This window comes from Megalobrama amblycephala, linkage group LG22 (genome assembly GCF_018812025.1).
Source record: "Megalobrama amblycephala isolate DHTTF-2021 linkage group LG22, ASM1881202v1, whole genome shotgun sequence".
NCBI classification, from domain to species: domain Eukaryota; kingdom Metazoa; phylum Chordata; class Actinopteri; order Cypriniformes; family Xenocyprididae; genus Megalobrama; species Megalobrama amblycephala.
In genome coordinates this window covers 26,746,815-26,764,310 of record NC_063065.1, presented here as the reverse complement: position 1 = coordinate 26,764,310, position 17,496 = coordinate 26,746,815, and positions in this window count along the sequence as shown.

Sequence of the window (17,496 nt, the reverse complement as noted above, 5' to 3'; positions counted from 1 at the left end):
TATAAATTATGTATAATTACATTCAACTAACCCTAAACCAAACCCTAATCCTAAACCTAACACTATAGTAAGTATGTAGTTAATTGTTATTGCTCAGTACTTAAATATATAATTACAAATAGCAAAAGCTTTTGCTAGATTTTAATTAACACAGACTTAAATCTATTAAGTTGGTACAACAAAACATTATTTGTTTAAATGAACTTGTTTTAGTCTTGTTGTATGGATCTAAAATAAATGGGTGAAGCTGTCCCTAATTTAAGTTCAATGAACAAACTATTTTTTGAGTGTACAGAATAATTTCAAATGATGACATCTCAAAAACACCTTTTTTTCAATCTGAGAAAAAAAAAAAAAAAAGCCTGCTCCAACTGTTTGAAAATGATTTTCCTTAATTGGCAAAGAAATTAAAAGTTCAACCAAATTTACTGATTTATGGTGACTCTGACTCATATTAGAAATAATAAGTACTAATAATGTACTAATATAACTAATAATAAAAATACCAAAATACAGCAAAAATCAATTCACTTTTTTGCTTATTTTTTAATAAAAGTTTGCTTGACTGCTTCTATGTAGAATATTTTATCTGTTTGTTTGTTTGTTTGTTTGTTTGTTTGTTTGTTTGTTTTTCTATATTTTGGAACTTATGGAAAATTGAAACCATGTAATTGAAAGAAAAGAAAAGAAAAGAAAAGAAAAGAAAAGAAAAGAAAAGAAAAGAAAAGAAAAGAAAAGAAAAGAAAAAAGAAAAGAGCTGTGAATCTGCAGTGATTTCTTCAGTCCTGGCGGGCCTCAGCAGCAGTGAATTCTAGAGGCTCCGTGAATGAAGCGATTGAAGGCCAGGCTTTGATTGACAGCTCCAGCTCTCTTTCTGAGCCCTCGGGCTGATTGACAACACGGTTCATCTCACATTTAGTGACTGAGCTAATCCAGTAAATTCCTACCAGACGGCTCACAGCCCTGCTGAGACCTCTCTCTGTCCCAGGTGGACTTTTATCTCCCAAAATAAATATGTTTTTCCATCTGTGACTCTAAAACAAACCAAATATAATTAAGTGTAAGTATATAATTAAGTCTGTTTAGAAAGCACTGGCTTCCAATAAATTAATGCATAGGCTAATTACATGAGGGAATCTTTCTTCTGTTGTGGCAAGTGTTCATATTTTCATAGGTGTCTTACTGGTTGAAATTGGATCACCTCACTGGAGCGATTCTTCTCTTGCCAAGTTTAATAATTAACCTGTGTCGCAATCACACTCTCAAACATGTCTTCTTTCTCACTTTGTACAAAGTGAGTTTGTGATCTTGACCTGGTGACTTTGTTAAGCTGTAATGGCCTCGAGAATCAAACTCCTTCAGGATTTGAACTAAAGGTCTTCTGAACTCAACAAACCCTGGAGTATTCCTTTGGTCAAACACTAGCTTATTCCTTAATTAATTTAATTACAGTCTGAACTCAGACAATTGTGGCTCATTTTAACACATGTTTTGTATATTGCATAAGTGTGCAGTGTGGAATTATCATTAATCATCAGTATTAGGTGGGAAAATGCTTCTAATCATGATTAATTTAGGTCTGCACTAGTTAGACTGTAGAAAGTTGTGCTGCTTCCTGGGCAGTACATTTTCACATCCCTGTTGTGTCTTAATACTGTACATTAGACAAATCACTATATTTTTTTTTTCTTTGTCCCCTTCTTTTACATTGAAACCTGGCAATGTCAGTAAATATCAGTAAATATTAGCAATGTATTTGAGAAATTCCGTGGTGCTTTGTGCTATTAGTTGGGTTGTGTGACTTTAAAAAATTCCATCCTTTTATATAAAATAATAGAAATCAGTTATCACCGCATGCAACACAAACCTTTGACAAAACCTTTTTTACAGTGTATTATCCCTGAATGTCACTGTGTTCACATTATATCATCTGAATCTTCTTATTGTTACTTTTTCAAGCTTTGTTCTCAATATAAGAATGGGAATGACTGAATTTGTAGACATAAATGTTCTCTAAATTGAACAGAATTATTAACCATATATTTGTCATATAAATCATTAGTCATATCAGTATTATTGGTCAGTCATCATATATAATTCAATATATATACACAAATGAGCTACATATTTTAAGTAATAGAGCTGGTCTTTTTAAGTATGCAGATGACATGTTCTTTGTACAACTTTGTTCAAAGTGTAAATTTCTGAATGCGCAAACTTATTTAAAAAAACAAAAACATGGTTGCTCTTGAAGATTGGTGTAAATCGAGTGCTTTGCAAATCAATGTAGAAAAACAAAACAGCTGGTTTTTAATGTTAATTCTGAATACCACATGTTAGGGAAATTAAAGTTAAATGATCAGGGGTGCATTTTCTGTACAACGACCTAACTTGCTGCTTCACTACCATAGTACGATGCATAGTTGAACGGATCAAGTAGCTTGTCATGACTGTTTCCCCAAACAGTATTGTCGCAAACCTGTTGTTCAGATACATTGGTGAATGATGTCACGCAGGTGGTGGAATAATAACTTCTTATTAAAGCTGCAAGCAGCGATGAAAGGGCCCTCGCACCCGTGCCACCGTCATCTGGTCGCTTTAGGGAAACAGCACGGTGGGCAATATCTATTTAGTATATAAATATAGGAGGACAACATCAGTCATCTGTATTTGCCACACTTCCTGCTACCAGCTGGGGGCGCTATGACTATAACTAATTTTTGGCATGTAGATGTCTTCAGGCCAGGGCACTTATCAAACATGTGAAGTTTGAGGCAGATTGGACATTGTATGTTTGAGTTACAACAACTTCCTGTTTCATGACGAATAATCACAATTAATCACAGTGTAAAATAAGTAATTTCCTGTTGCCTGCAGGTGGCGCTATGACTGTAACTGAATATTGGCATGTAGATATCTTCAGGCCAGGACTCTAATAAAACATGTGAGGTTTGATCTGATTAAACTATAGGAGGAGTTTGTTAAAGTACAATGTGTGGAAATGGCAAAAACTGTATAAATTTTGCAGAGAAAACTCAAAATATCTCACTTTTTTGAACTTTTTTGTAGGTATTGGGCTGTTACATGTGTCTACCGAATTTCATACTTGTACGCGAAATGTAGTGCGAAGGGCACTTAATTGAAATTTTGTAGATGACGCTATCGAGCCATTTTGCCACACCTAATTCTGAAACCCATATCAGATGTAAATTTTTACCACTTTTGACGTGTGTGCAAAGTTTCATGAGTTTTCGAGCATGTTTAGGCCCTCTAAAATGCGACTCACTTTGGAAAAGAAGAATACCTGACCAAGCAATTACAATAGGGTCCTCACACCATCAGTGCTCGGGCCCTAAAAATGAATCCATTTGAGATCGAATTAAAGCTAGATTTTTTGCTATAAATTATGGACATGACATCTGAGGACTAATTCTCATTTTTCTCAGTAATTTTGCTTTATTTCCAGATTCAATCATAGGCTCGATCTTACCTGAGCACGTAAGCACATGCGCACTCTTCAAAACTGGTCCTTAAAATCAATTGGCAAACTAAAATATTTAAATGACATTTGCATAAATTCGAATAAATTCGAATTAAATGATATACTTTTTACTTTTAATGATATACTTTTTTTATACTTTTTATGTCAGCTTGCTTATTTTGCTCAAGATAATGATTTAAGTCCACATGTCATAAAAACAAGAAACTATGCTTCTAACCAGCTCAAGAGCTGTCGTTCCAACCATACAAGTTTGCGATGCAGTTTGCGAATGTTCATTTGAACTTTGGTTTCAGGAAACACCAAATCATTGTACTATGTTAGTAATGACAGAATTAGCTATGTTAGTTGGCTAATGATGCTTTTAGGAAACGCACCCCAGGCTGTTGAGATTGTGAAAAGTTTTAAATATCTGGAAACATATTTGGATACAAGGTTGAGTTTTGGTTGAGAATGTAGACAATATCTGAACTCAAAGCATGTTTCTAATGCAGAAATTAAAGAAGTTAGTCAATCAGTTTTGGAAATAGTATATACAAGTTTAAAAAAATAAAAATTTAATATGGTATGGAAACCTGCGACTGAGGAATAAGAATAAGTTACACAGGATAGGGAGAATGGAGGGGCAATACACAGAAGAGCAACAAAGGTTATGCCCAATTCCATACAACTACTTTACTCTGAATTTGTAATGCTTCCATCTTGGAAGAAGGTATAAGGTCCCCAAAGTTCTTAAAAATGTTTACAAACACTCTTTTATACCAGTGCCAGTTAAGGCCTGTACACACCAGTACGAATATCGCGCGCGATTATCGCTGACGTTTAACGCCTCGTGACTAAACAAAGGGTGCCAATGTGTGTGTTATGGAAAGCCGAGAGGGCCTATTTAACGCGTGAAATATGCGCTAAATACGCGTGAAATACATGGAAGTTGTTGTTGACGTGTTAAAATTCACGTGTATTTGGCCCTCTCGGCTTTCCATAGAGTGTGCACACCGACGCGAAAAACGCGAGGCGTAAAAGCGTCATTTTTAAAAAAACGCCTCAGGTTCGTTTTTTTTTTTTTTTTTGGTTTGACGCGCCGCGTTAAAAACTGGCCAACAAATGAGAGTGGTGCTTTTGTTCACTTTCCTGGAGAAGCTTAAGTTACAGTAAAACACGACTTGGTGGCACTCAAGCACAAAACGGTCTTGCCGAGCACACATTGATACCAAGACGACGAAGAGAAAGTAAGTAGACGAGGAAGACCCCTACAAACTATCCCTGCGTCTCAAACTTATCCCTAGCTTCCTAGGTTGTGTATCAGTATACCATGTAAATGAATGTGGCCAGACTCCCTGATCAGTGGCCTGACAACTAGGGAGCTGATTGAGACGCACGCTATGGGTGCTCTGCCACTTCTTGGCCACACCAATAGATGTTATTATATAGATGTTATATTATTTCTGTATTTTTACTGTTTGTTTTTTTCTTTTACATTCAAGAAATATAGTTGAGAATGTCAGTTTCATAAATATGTTTATGTGCACTACCGTTCACTTGCACTACTGCCATTGTGACTTATTTGCACTACCGTTTATGACTACCATCTCTCTCATATATATATATATATATATATATATATATATATATATATATGCCATTTTATATCTACATTTTTATCTTCTTTAACTTTTTATTAATATCATAAATATGTTAATATGCTGTGTTATTTGCACTTAAACACAAGCGCCACATACTGTCAGGGAGTGAATTTGCACGTTCACTCTGCGCAACGCCAGTAAAAATCGCTTGGGTATAAACACAAAAAACGTCTTGAAAAATGCTGGCGATAAACGCGTGCGATATTCGTCCCGGTGTGTACAGGCCTTTAGACTACTGAATGGAATTAAGTAAGGGTAAGCATCTTCTGTGAGAATGATTACTTTTATTGGGTGGTTGTTTTTTAAAAAAACTAGTTTGATTATTATTTGTGTCTTAATTGTGTATGTGTATGAGAAGCCAAAGGAGATTTTCCACATTGGTGGATAATAAAACCAATCAATCAATCAATCAATCAATTAATCAATCAATCAAATCAATCATGTGTGAAATAAATCTTTACAAAACTTTACAGAATGTCACATTCACACATGCTGTCTAAGAACTCTGTAATTACTTTTTAACAGTGAGATCTTCTCCCCCAAGCATGTCATTGCACAAGAGTTTAAAGCACAACGTTACATGTTTTCTTAAGCAAAATTAATTGAGGAGTCATTACATGTGACAGATTTAATGTGTCTGTCATATTCTGACTTTATGTTGAATAATTAAAAGCATGAAAGAGAGATTAATGGGTGAACATTTCTGCCGGGTATTAGTGCCGTACCGTCCGAAATGGAAAAGCCTGTGCTGGCTTTGTATGTGTATCGTCACAGTGTGTAGTTCTGCCCATGAGGGTCTGTCACAGCTGTGGCAGAAAGACACGTCTGTCACACACATGCACAAAGTCATTGGGCAATGAAGGGTTTGATGGAGGAGACTACATCTAGTGAAAAAAGAAAATCTCGACAGATTTCAGACTGCCTGCAGGTGTTAAACACATTGTTTGATGCTTCACATTAGCTTGACCTATCATGACATTTTACATTGTAAATTTAAACGTGAAGTAAATAAAAGTGTGATATTTAAAGATATTCACTCTTCATAATCTACTTACATATGAAAGAATTAACAAGAAGACAGAAAAAGAGACAGCAATGGCGTGAATAAGAAAGCAAAAAAAAAGTTTTCTCTGTCATGGGGTCTGTACAGAAAGCCAAGGTGTATGTGAGACGTGTTTTTCTTTTTTATCCTGTGTGTGTGAAAATGCCTTGAGCTGGACCAACTGTTAGTAATCTTGTGTAGATGATTGACAGTTATCAGCTCTCTCTTTCTTTTGAGTTTGTTTCTTTTTTGACAAGTCAGATTAGCTCATTATATTGTTTGAGGAGCTATGTCACAGTGACCTGCTGAACATGTCCTATCATACATTCTGACATGATAATAGACGCTTAGTTTAAGGGACTCTGAAAATGCCAGGGGCCACACAAGCATTGAACAAACAGTTAGCAGTTGTTGTTATTCATATTATATTTATTGTCATCAATATAAAAGTTGACAAAATTATCTTTAAGCTTAAAATATGCAGTCTTTCTCTTTTGGGAAAATGAGTACCAGCTGGCCTTTGACTGGCAATAGAAAGCAGCAAATCATGGATCTTGACTGTGACAAAAATAATTAACATTTTTGCAAAACCCCAAAAACTTACCTGTACTTACAATTCAGTGCAGTTTCCAACTCAAATGAATACTGGAGGTTGTGAAACACACAACTTATGATTACAGTAGCAGATTATCATTTAATAAAGACATTTAATATTGATAATATTTTTGCATGGTTCCTATGTCATGACTTCGAAACAATTTTGCCATAGTGTATGATTTGTTAAATACATTTTGACATCTGCATCACACAAGTGGCTCCATATGTGCGTTTTTATGAAGTAATAAACTTTCTCTTCTCATTAGCTCTCTTGGTACATCACTGCAATACGAGTCCCGTGAAATGGTAAAAGAGCTCAAATACTTGAAGGAACAAGTTAAAATATCATGGTTGCTTCAGCAAATGTGTTTTTATCTCATATTTGCTTTTGTTAACAATATTGATTAGGTTTAGGGATAGGGTTTAGTGTAGGGGGTACATTATTTCCAAATGTGATACAGCATTAATCTTTTGCCTCCATTCATCTGACACTTCATTTCAAGCTGCCCCAATTCATAAAACTAACATAATAAAATGATTGCCAGATTCTATGAGCCTAGGTTGGTTAACATATAAATGGACAAGCCCTTTAAACTGGATAGTTCACCCAAAAATGAAAATTCTGCAGATCTCGCTCCCTATTGACTACTATAGCAGGAAAAAAAAAAATTACAATGGTAGTCAATGGGGTGCGAGATCTGCTTGATTACAAGCATTCTTCCAAATATCTTCCTTTGTGTATAGCAGAACAAATAAATGTATACAGGTTTGGAACAACCTGAGGGTGAGTAAATGATGACAACATTATCTTTTTTTTTTCTTTTTTTTTGTCAACTATCCCTTTAATATGTCCTGCCTCAACTTCTTGTTTCAATAAGAAACATGTTACTGTATGAAAGAAACAGAAAAGTATGGTTGTGAAGACATTGCAAATAACATTTCCACATTGGGTGGCTTTAATCTGATTTTCTGATTGTACAATTTGCCATCTTGAAGTTGTGTGTGTAATTTCTGCGCCACTAGGGGCACCAAACAGAATTGCAATAATAAGGATTGTTTCTAAACAGGTTTCACAACTGCTCCTAAAACCCCAGGTAGCCTCTTCTGTGATTAGCACAGAAATTATCCACCTTTAAAATTAACATTTGCACTCGTTTTTCAAATTTATCCAACGATCAAAGTCGCTTGGGGTGGTTTGTGAATGTTAGTTCATCGACGTTAGAAAGGACGGCAGCGGCCGATAAATCAGCGACTCGCGGGTCCTGACAGTCTGCCATTTACACACAATAAATGGCAGTACACTAAACTAAGCTCAGGCAGACTAGCTGATAACAGAGTTGTTCATTTTCACATGTGCATGCTAAACCTGCATGATAAACGAGATGCCTTCTAGTGTTTTTTTCCCCTTTCACTCGCTTTTTATAACGCCGCCAGACACATATAGCTCTCTCTCTCTATCTCAATGTTTTCTCAATATCATGTGAGTTTGGAACAGATCTTTCTCACTAGTCTTAGGCTGTCACAGCGTCAAAATTAGCATCAAGAGGAACTATTGTCTCATTTCTTTCTCTCAGGCTTTATTTAATTTTTTTAATACTGTCCCAGAGTAACAAACTAGTCTCTCCAGCCTCTGTCATTCCAACAGGTGAGTGTTGGTTTGTAAATCTTGTGTGATCATGATGTTACAATATCTAGATTATACACTGATGCTCAGCACCACCTTAAATTCACAGAAGCTCAAAAATGTGGTCTGCCATTTTCTTTTAAACTGCGATGGTAATTTCTGCACAATTATTGGCACCGAACATACATGCAAATGTAAGTAGAAAAGTTCAACAAAACAAGCTTTGAATGTTGGCTTGACAAAGACTTGTTACAGAAGGTACAGTTAATCCAGAAAGTTATACAAGTCTAGAGTAGTTTGCATGGTTTGGTGTTGTCAAAAGATATTGGAAGTTTAAAGAAATTCACAGTGTGCCTTGCTAGGGGCTTGAGATAGATAGATAGATAGATAGATAGATAGATAGATAGATAGATAGATAGATAGATAGATAGATAGATAGATAGATAGATAGATAGATAGATAGATAGATAGATAGATAGATAGATAGATCGATCTTCAGGGTGAAAAGAAAAAATAAATCTTGACTTTGAGCTGAATCTAAACCTGATCCATATAACCCTGGGTCTGACCCTCAGATATGACTTTTAAATGTTTGAAGTATGTTGAAACAGATTTTATACCTTACATCTGAAATGTAACTGGAAATGTATGATGATGAACATACATATTTATATTGACATGGAGTGTTGAAACGCTATGGGACAGCAGCCAAATCCTCTGAATGGGCATGGAATTATTTATTAAAATACTTAAAAACTAATCAAGTACTGTACATGCACACAGTGCATCCAATATCAACTGCAGAGTTTTATATCTACTGCACAGTTTATCTTAAAATAATGTAGTAATGTTGTTTTATTTAATTTTCCTCATTCATAACTATTCCTACTACAATTTAATGGGTTATAATGAAATAAATTTAAATTATACCTAAATGTTGAATTTATTTACATTAAAATATCACATTTTCATTGTTTATACTGTATATATTTATGTAGACGTAATTTGTTAATTCTCATAATTTCAACCCTATAACTTTCATACCTGAAACATTGGGAATGTAACAGAGTTGAATGGTTTTTGCATAGTTGAAAGAGATGCCATGTTTTGTTTTGTTTTTTATAATGTGTGATTTATTACAAGAAACAATATATATATATATACTAGATTTAAATCTAGTCTTCAAATCTTTAAATTTAAATTAAGTCAAATGAGATAAATTCCAAACTTAAAGGGGACTTATTATGCCCCTTTTACAAAATGTAATATAAGTCTCTGTTGTCCCCAGAATGTGTCTGTGAAGTTTCAGCTCAAAATACCCCACAGATTACCCCATTTATTATAGTTTGTCAAATTTGCCCCTATTTGGGTGTGAGTAAAAACACGCTGTTTTTGTGTGTGTCCCTTTAAAAGCAAATTAGCTGCTGCTCCAGGCCTGCTTTTCTAAAGAGGTCGGAGCTTTAACAGTTCGCGCTTCGGTTGTTCAACAACAACAAAGCTGGAGAATCTCACGCAGCCAAAATGACAATTGTCAGTAACAGTGTTCAGCCTTATATTGTTCAAACCAGAGATGTTGTTTATGCTCTAATAGATACTTTACACACTAATTACAGTTAAAAAAAAAAAAGTGAAATCATAATCAACCACCCCTTTATTGAGATATTGCTGAAATAATTATGTGCTTTAAGGTTAAAGTGAGTGGTTAAAGTAAACCCCAGGTAATTTGAATATTAACATTTTCCTGAAAATTTTTAGGCACAAAAGTTTTTTTCCCAGAGATTGACTCGCTCACACACACATACACACACAAAAGTGCACATTTGCTCAGATTTCATCCATTCCATCCATAACATTCTTAATCCTACATGAAGGAGCAAGACCGCAGTGGTCTGAACATTCACAGCGCACTGCAGAAGAGCTCTCAGGATCCTCTCATAGCAGAATAATAACCTGACACCTGAGACAGCTCCTCAACCCCTCCAGGGTGACAGTTTATCCCCCTGCTCCTGATCTGCCCCAGGGCTGGGCAACTGGCAGTGTCATCTCAGCTTCATAGGGTTCTGGGAAACTCCATCTGGAGAAGAGCAAGAAGATACATTGATATACTTCAGGCTAATAATTTTAGTCATTGAAGGGTTTTATAAACAGGAAACAATCTGCATTACCAAGTTTGCAATGTAACTATCACCTCCCAGAATCTAATGCTGTGAGAGTTTTTTGAGACTCATTTGCACTTTTAAATTTGCATGTTTGCATATATTCAAATTTGGCGTGCCAGGTTTGATATCAATGATGGTGAATAGCATTGGTTTCCGTAATCGATTGTGACATCAAGTTTGGAAATAGGTCAATGACAAAAGTCATTGATGAAAAGTCAAAGATAATTAAAAGTATATTAATAATTATTAAATTTAATAGCATGTTCCAAGAAATAAATGTTTAGATATATATTTTTTTGTGACTAATAAAAAAGCTGAATACATCCCCCTGAATACGTTAGTGTACATTAAATGCGATGTGTAAACATTAAATTTTACATTAAATGTGTAAAAAAAAAAAAAAAAAAAAAAAATGTATGGACAAGAAATGTATGTTTTCATACATATTTTTCAATGTAAATTTAAAGGGTTAGTTCACCCAAAAATGAAAATAATGTCATTTATTACTCACCCTCACGTCGTTCTACCCCCGTAAGACCTTCATTCATCTTCAGAACACAAATTAAGATATTTGAATTAAATCTGATGGCTCAGTGAGGCCAGCAATGACACTTCCTCTCTCGAGATCCATAAAGGTACTAAAAACATATTTTAAACAGCTTCATGTTAGTTCAGTGGTTCTACCTTAATATTATAATATTATAAAGCAACAAGAATACTTTTTGTGCACCAAAAAAAAAAAAAATAAATAATGACTTTATTCAACAATATCTAGTGATGGGCGATTTCAAAGCACTGCTTTATGAATCTTCAAAGCTTTACGAATCTATTGTTCCAAATCAGTGGTTCGGAGCATGTATCAAACTGCCAAAGTCACACCCCACAGTGGCGAACTGTTGAAATTTCGAAACACTTATGACGTAACAAAGCCTTGTTTACTGAAATCACATGACTTAGGCATTTTGATACACGCTACGAACCACTGATTCGAAACAAAAGATTCGTAAAGATTCGAAGCTTCATGAAGCAGTGTTAAAAATCGCCCATCACCAGATATTGCTGAATAAAGTCATTTTGGGTTTTTTTTTTGGCGCACAAAAATTATTCTTGTCGCTTCATAATATTAAGGTTGAGCCTCTGTAGTCACATTAAATATGTCTTTAGTAGCTTTCTGGGCATCTGAAAGTGTTAATTATCTTGCTGGCAATGGAGTCCTCACTGAGCCATCGGATTTTATCAAAAATATCTTAATTTGTGTTCCAAAGATGAACGAAGATCTTACGGGTGTAGAACAACATGAGGGTAAGTAATTAATTACAGAATTTTCTTTTTTGGGTGAACTAACCCTTTAACTGAAAAAAAAAAAAAAGGTTTTGTTGGTACAAATTGTTGTAAATATGCTGGTTCATACATTCATCCTTTCTCCAAACCGATTTATCCTCTGAAGCAGGGGTAGAGATTCACACCCTAAACAAAAACACACCAGAACAAGCTAATTAAGGTCTTCAGGATTACTAAAGTTATAGGCAGGTAAGTGTTTTTTTCAGGGTTGGAGCTAAACTCTGCAGCGCATTGGCTGCAGGATCAACATTCCCTACCCCTGCTCTGAAGGGTCGCAGGGATGCTGGAGCCTTTAGCCCAAAGCATACAGTGGTGGTCAGAATTATTGGCACCCCTGGTAAATATTAGCAAAAATCTAACCTTTCATTGAAGGAAAAGAATTGAAAGTGTGTGTGTGTGTGTGGGGGGATCACATTATGAAATAAATGGTTTTCTCCAAAACACGTTGGCCACAATTATTGGCACCCCTAGAATATTTATGAGTAAAATATCTCTGAAGTATATTCCCATTCATATTTACATTTTTTTTAGCACACCAGGGTGATCATGAACATGAAAATGTCCAGCCATGACTTCCTGTTCCACAGGAGTACAAACAAATTACAAAATACAAAGGCCAAATTCCCTTAATCATTCATCACAATGAGTAAAACCAAAGAATATAGTACTGATGTGCAGCAAAAGATTGTTGAGCTTCACAAAATAGAAAGTGGCTGTAAGAAAATAGCTAAAGCATTGAAAATCCGCATTTCCACCATCAGGGCAATAATTAAGAAGTTCCAATCAACAAAAGATGTTAAAAATCTGCCTGGAAGAGGACGTGTGTCTAAATCGTCCTAATGCATGGTGAGAAGGAAAGTTTGAGTGGCCAAAGACTCTCCAAGGATCACAGCTGAAGAATTGCAGAGATCAGTTGAGTCTTGAGTCTCAGAAAGCCTAAAAAAAAATGATTAAACAGCACCTACATCACCACAAGTTGCTCGGAAGGGTTTCAAGAAAAATCCTCTGCTCTCATCCAGAATCAATCTCCAGCATATTCAGTTGTCAGACACGACTGGAACTTCAAATGGGACCGACTTCTATGGTCAGATGAAACTAAAAAAGAGCTTTTTGGCAGCAAACCCACCAGATGGGTTTGGTGCACACATGGATAAAAGTACCTCATGCCCACGGTTAAATATACTGTTGGATCTTTAATGTTGTGGGCCTATTTTTCTGCTGGAGGTCCTGGACATCTTGTTCAGATACATGGCTTCATGGATTCTATGAAATACCAACAGATAAAAAAAAAAATCAAACCCTGGCCCCTTCTGCTAGAAATCCAATAATGGGCCATGGTTGGAGCTTCCATCAGGACAATGATGCAAAACAAACATCAAAACCAACACAAAAATGTGTCACTGAGCACAAAATGAAGCTTCTGCCATGGTCCCCTAACCTGAACCCTAAAGAAAATGAGTGAAGTGAACTGAAGAGAAGAAGCACCAACATGGAGCTGGGAATCTGAAGGATCTGGAGAGATTCTGTATGAAGGAATGGTCTCTGATCTCGTCAAGGTGTTCTCCAAACTCGTCAGGCATTATAGGAAAAAACTCAGAGCTGTTACCTTGGCAAAAGGAGGTTGCAAAAAGTACTGAATAAAAGGGTGCCAATAACTTGTGGCCAACGTGTTTTGGAGAAAACCATTTATTTCATAATGTGATTTTTCCCCCCACTTTCAATTCTTTTCCTTCAATGAAAGATTAGATTTTTGCTAATTTTATGAATTAAAGATCAAAAGGATAAACAATGCAGATTTATTTTTATAGTCATCTTTGATCATATTTACCAAGGGTGCCAATAATTCTGATCACCACTGTACTTCACGTTTTTAGGCTGATTTATGCTTCTACGATGTAGCTACAGCGTAGTTTCAATGCAGAAGTATAAATCAGCCTTTACGCGTTAGAGAGGGTCAGTGTATAGTGCAGTTGACGTGAATTTCGTCATCAGAAGAGTACGCACGTACTGTATGTGCACCGCCGGATTTTTGTACGCTCAGGTCGCACATGCACATTCAATTTTTTTGCAGTAATTAGTTTATCCACAAGGTGGCAAACGTGATTCACAAGGTAGTCGAAGAAAACATGCATAAACAGAACAGACCAGAAGGCATGCAAGCTACAGCGACAGATTGTGGGCCACTAAGTTGCTTCAGTGATGTTAAAGGCCCCGATATACTCAAGGCGAAGTTCTTTTTCCTTCTTCGCTTAGGGGTAAAAAGAAATTCGAAATATGTGACCAGCAGTATAATGTTAGCGAACATCCCGACGCTGCTGAAAATGGGGTTTAGATGTAAATATGTGCTGTGTGCTTTCCTCTCAATAACAAAATATTCGGAGAAAACTGCAAACATTTTTTAAGAAAGTGTAAGGAAAGCATCTGATCATAGCACTGTGGATATGTTTGCTCGAGCTCTGCAATTCGCCACTCCAGTAGTCATGTCACATTTATTTATATAGCACTTTATACAATAGATTGCTTAAATAATATTTTTAACTTAAATAAAACCAGTTGATTCAGATGTTACCATTTTTAGGTTACCATTGTTTTTCCCAGTGAGAACAGATACTGGAAATTTTAACTTTTTAAAAAAGTAAAACTTTTTTACTTTTAAGTAAATAGCTTTAATTTTGTTCTTGTACACACAAAACTGTTTTTATGATTTGGAATATAGCGTAAAAGAAGAAATTACTTTTCTGATTCTTTTATGGTGTTTGTTTATCCTTTTTGGTATGTACATCTTTTATGTTTAATGGACGAAAGTAAGTCACAAGGGTTTGGAATGACATGAGGGTGAGTAAATGATAAAAGAATTTCCATTTTTGGTGTAAAGTAACCTAACCCTTTAAATGTCCATAAAACTTTGTCAGTATGGGTCTGTGGTAAGTGTTTGGTGGTAATCTGTGATAGAAGCGTGTTAAAACAATCAGCCCAGGGCACGTGTCTTACTTTTGTTATTAAGACGTCCTCCAAAAATCAGTCAGCATCAAATCCAAAGAGCAGCCAGGGAGAGAATGAGATAGTGAGAGATATGAGAGGATGGAAATGAGAAGAAAGAGAGAGAAAGTCCGCAGGCCCTGCCTCCTCACGTCATGGTCAAATCATGTGTACAACCTGTTTCCAATAATCTGTTAAATTTGATAAAGAGGGCCTGTATTATATTACAAAGCCCAGGGGCCAGTTGGACTTCTGCTATCATGAATACATTTTGCTCTTATAATAATGTTGCGCCTTCAATCGCCTGGCAAAGTAAAACTTGCGCTCTCTGGAAATCAAGTCAGACGGTGACACCTGTATAAATGGAGAGATGATGAGACTGTAATATATTTATGCTTGCTGCATTAGTGCTAAAAGACTCCTACAGCTGTGTGGGTTACAGAGCGACAGGCTGAGCTATGGGAAGTATGAATATTACTCCAACCAACTACACTCCACAATACATCTATGAAGCCAAAATACTTTGAACTATAATCATATCAGAAATAATAACCACAGTAAAAGTGTTGTGTTGGTGCTGGCAATGATTGTACTAAGTGAGGTGTGCTCAGTCTGCAGCATTATAACTTCTGCATCTTCAAACACTTATGCAGAAGAAGAATACTTTCCATGAAGCCTGTTTGTGGGTGTAGCTGATCCATATACGCATAACACATCCATAATTTTTTTTTTTTTTTTTTTTTTTTTTTTTAAATCAACAAAAAGATTTAGGTTAAAATTTAAAAAAAGCATGGAAAGTAATTATTCACTGTTTTTAAATTTTTTTTCCATCTCTTGTTCATTTTAATTGAAGTACCTCGAAGTATATTAACATTTTCCTGAAAATTTTCTGACCAATTTCAAATTGTATACATACTTTACATGTATTAGCCATTAAAGATGCATGCATAATAAGAATAAGAAAAAGCAAAATCCTGTTTTAGATGAGTAGAGAATTTTGCGAGTAGAGGATGTCACGTTATTGCTGCGTTCCACTCCACTTTTAGACATGCACTCACAAACTTCCCAAGCACTTCCCCTCTGGGGAATCCCCACCGCCATTTTGAAGTGCGTTCCACTTTGTGAAGTGGACTAGGGAAGTTTATATGGACAGACCCTCGTCCCCTCGATTTTGATTTCGATTTTGGTGCGAGTCTACTCTGATGTACACTTCAAGCAGCTCTATATCCCACAGCTCAACTTGATTGTGACGTCACAGTAGATTGCGGTTAAAGGGTTAGTTCACCCCAAAATGAAAATTCTGTCATTAATTACTCACCCTCATGTCGTTTCACACCCGTAAGACTTTCGTTCATCTTCAGAAGACAAATGAAGATCTTTTTGATGACAGAATGCTGTCAGATTTCCTTCCATTGACTGCCTTTGTACTTTGAAGCTTCAAAAACCCTTTAAGTGAAGTGTATGTTGAGAATTAATTACATAGTGTATAATATATTAATGACGTTAAAATTTAATCGCATAATACTTGTAGCTACTTTATGTTTATGGTCAAAGTTTATACTATTGATTTTTTTTTCATTTGTGTAACTTTATTTTTCTCCAACAGCTCATATACCTATAGGATTTTATAGATTTTATCTAACTTATATGCATACAGAATGGTGCATTAAACAAATTCATAAGTAAAAAAAGGGTTTTAAATAATAAATCCATAGCCATAGTGAATTCCAAGTGATCAAGGGCTTAGTACTTTCCATTTAAACGTTATGCATGAGTTCTGCCAGTAGTGGGCACTCAAGCAACATAAGTAATGACGCACATCCGAGTCCACGAGACGGGTGGAAGTTGGCGAGTGAAGGGCATCAAAATTTGGAGTGGAACACAGCCCAAGTCAACAGTCCTATAAGTCAGGAATTAATTGGAGCTTAAGTCAGGTGGTTAAAGAGAAAGAGATTGAAAAAATATAAGGGATTGATGAACTCAGCCGAAAAGTTGTTTTAGAGGTGGAGGAAGTTATTACATTTGCAATATGCAAAGATACAAAACAGCATGCTACACACAAACAATATCATTTGCAATACGCAAAGATACAAAACAGCGTGCTACACACAAACAATATCAGACAAAGAACTGACTGCAAGGAAGAACTTAAATACATAGTGATAATTAACTAAATACAGACAGGTGTGCTCGTTAAATGAATGTCCATGACAACTGATCAGTGGTGGGAAACTAGAACAAAGGAAACAGGTAACTGAAGAGAAACAAACTAAAAGTTCATTCAAATTTAACTAACTAAACGTGACAATAGTACTGATATGTTGCATTGTAAAGCATTGTGAATTATTTTATAATTATATTATCCTGTATAATGCCATAAAAATAAAAAAATAAAGTGTTACAAAACAATTTAATATGTGAATTAGCCTGCCTGATCTGCAGGCCAGTTATACATTGCGTTTCTTCTCTTTTACTTGCATGTCCTGCAGCGGAATAACAAAAGCTTGTTCATGTTTCATTAGCTCTAAACAAACTTTTGCTTGTTTCCTCTCATCAGCCTGACCTCTGATCTCTGACAGACATGCAGTCTGAATACTGACCGCACTGTATTA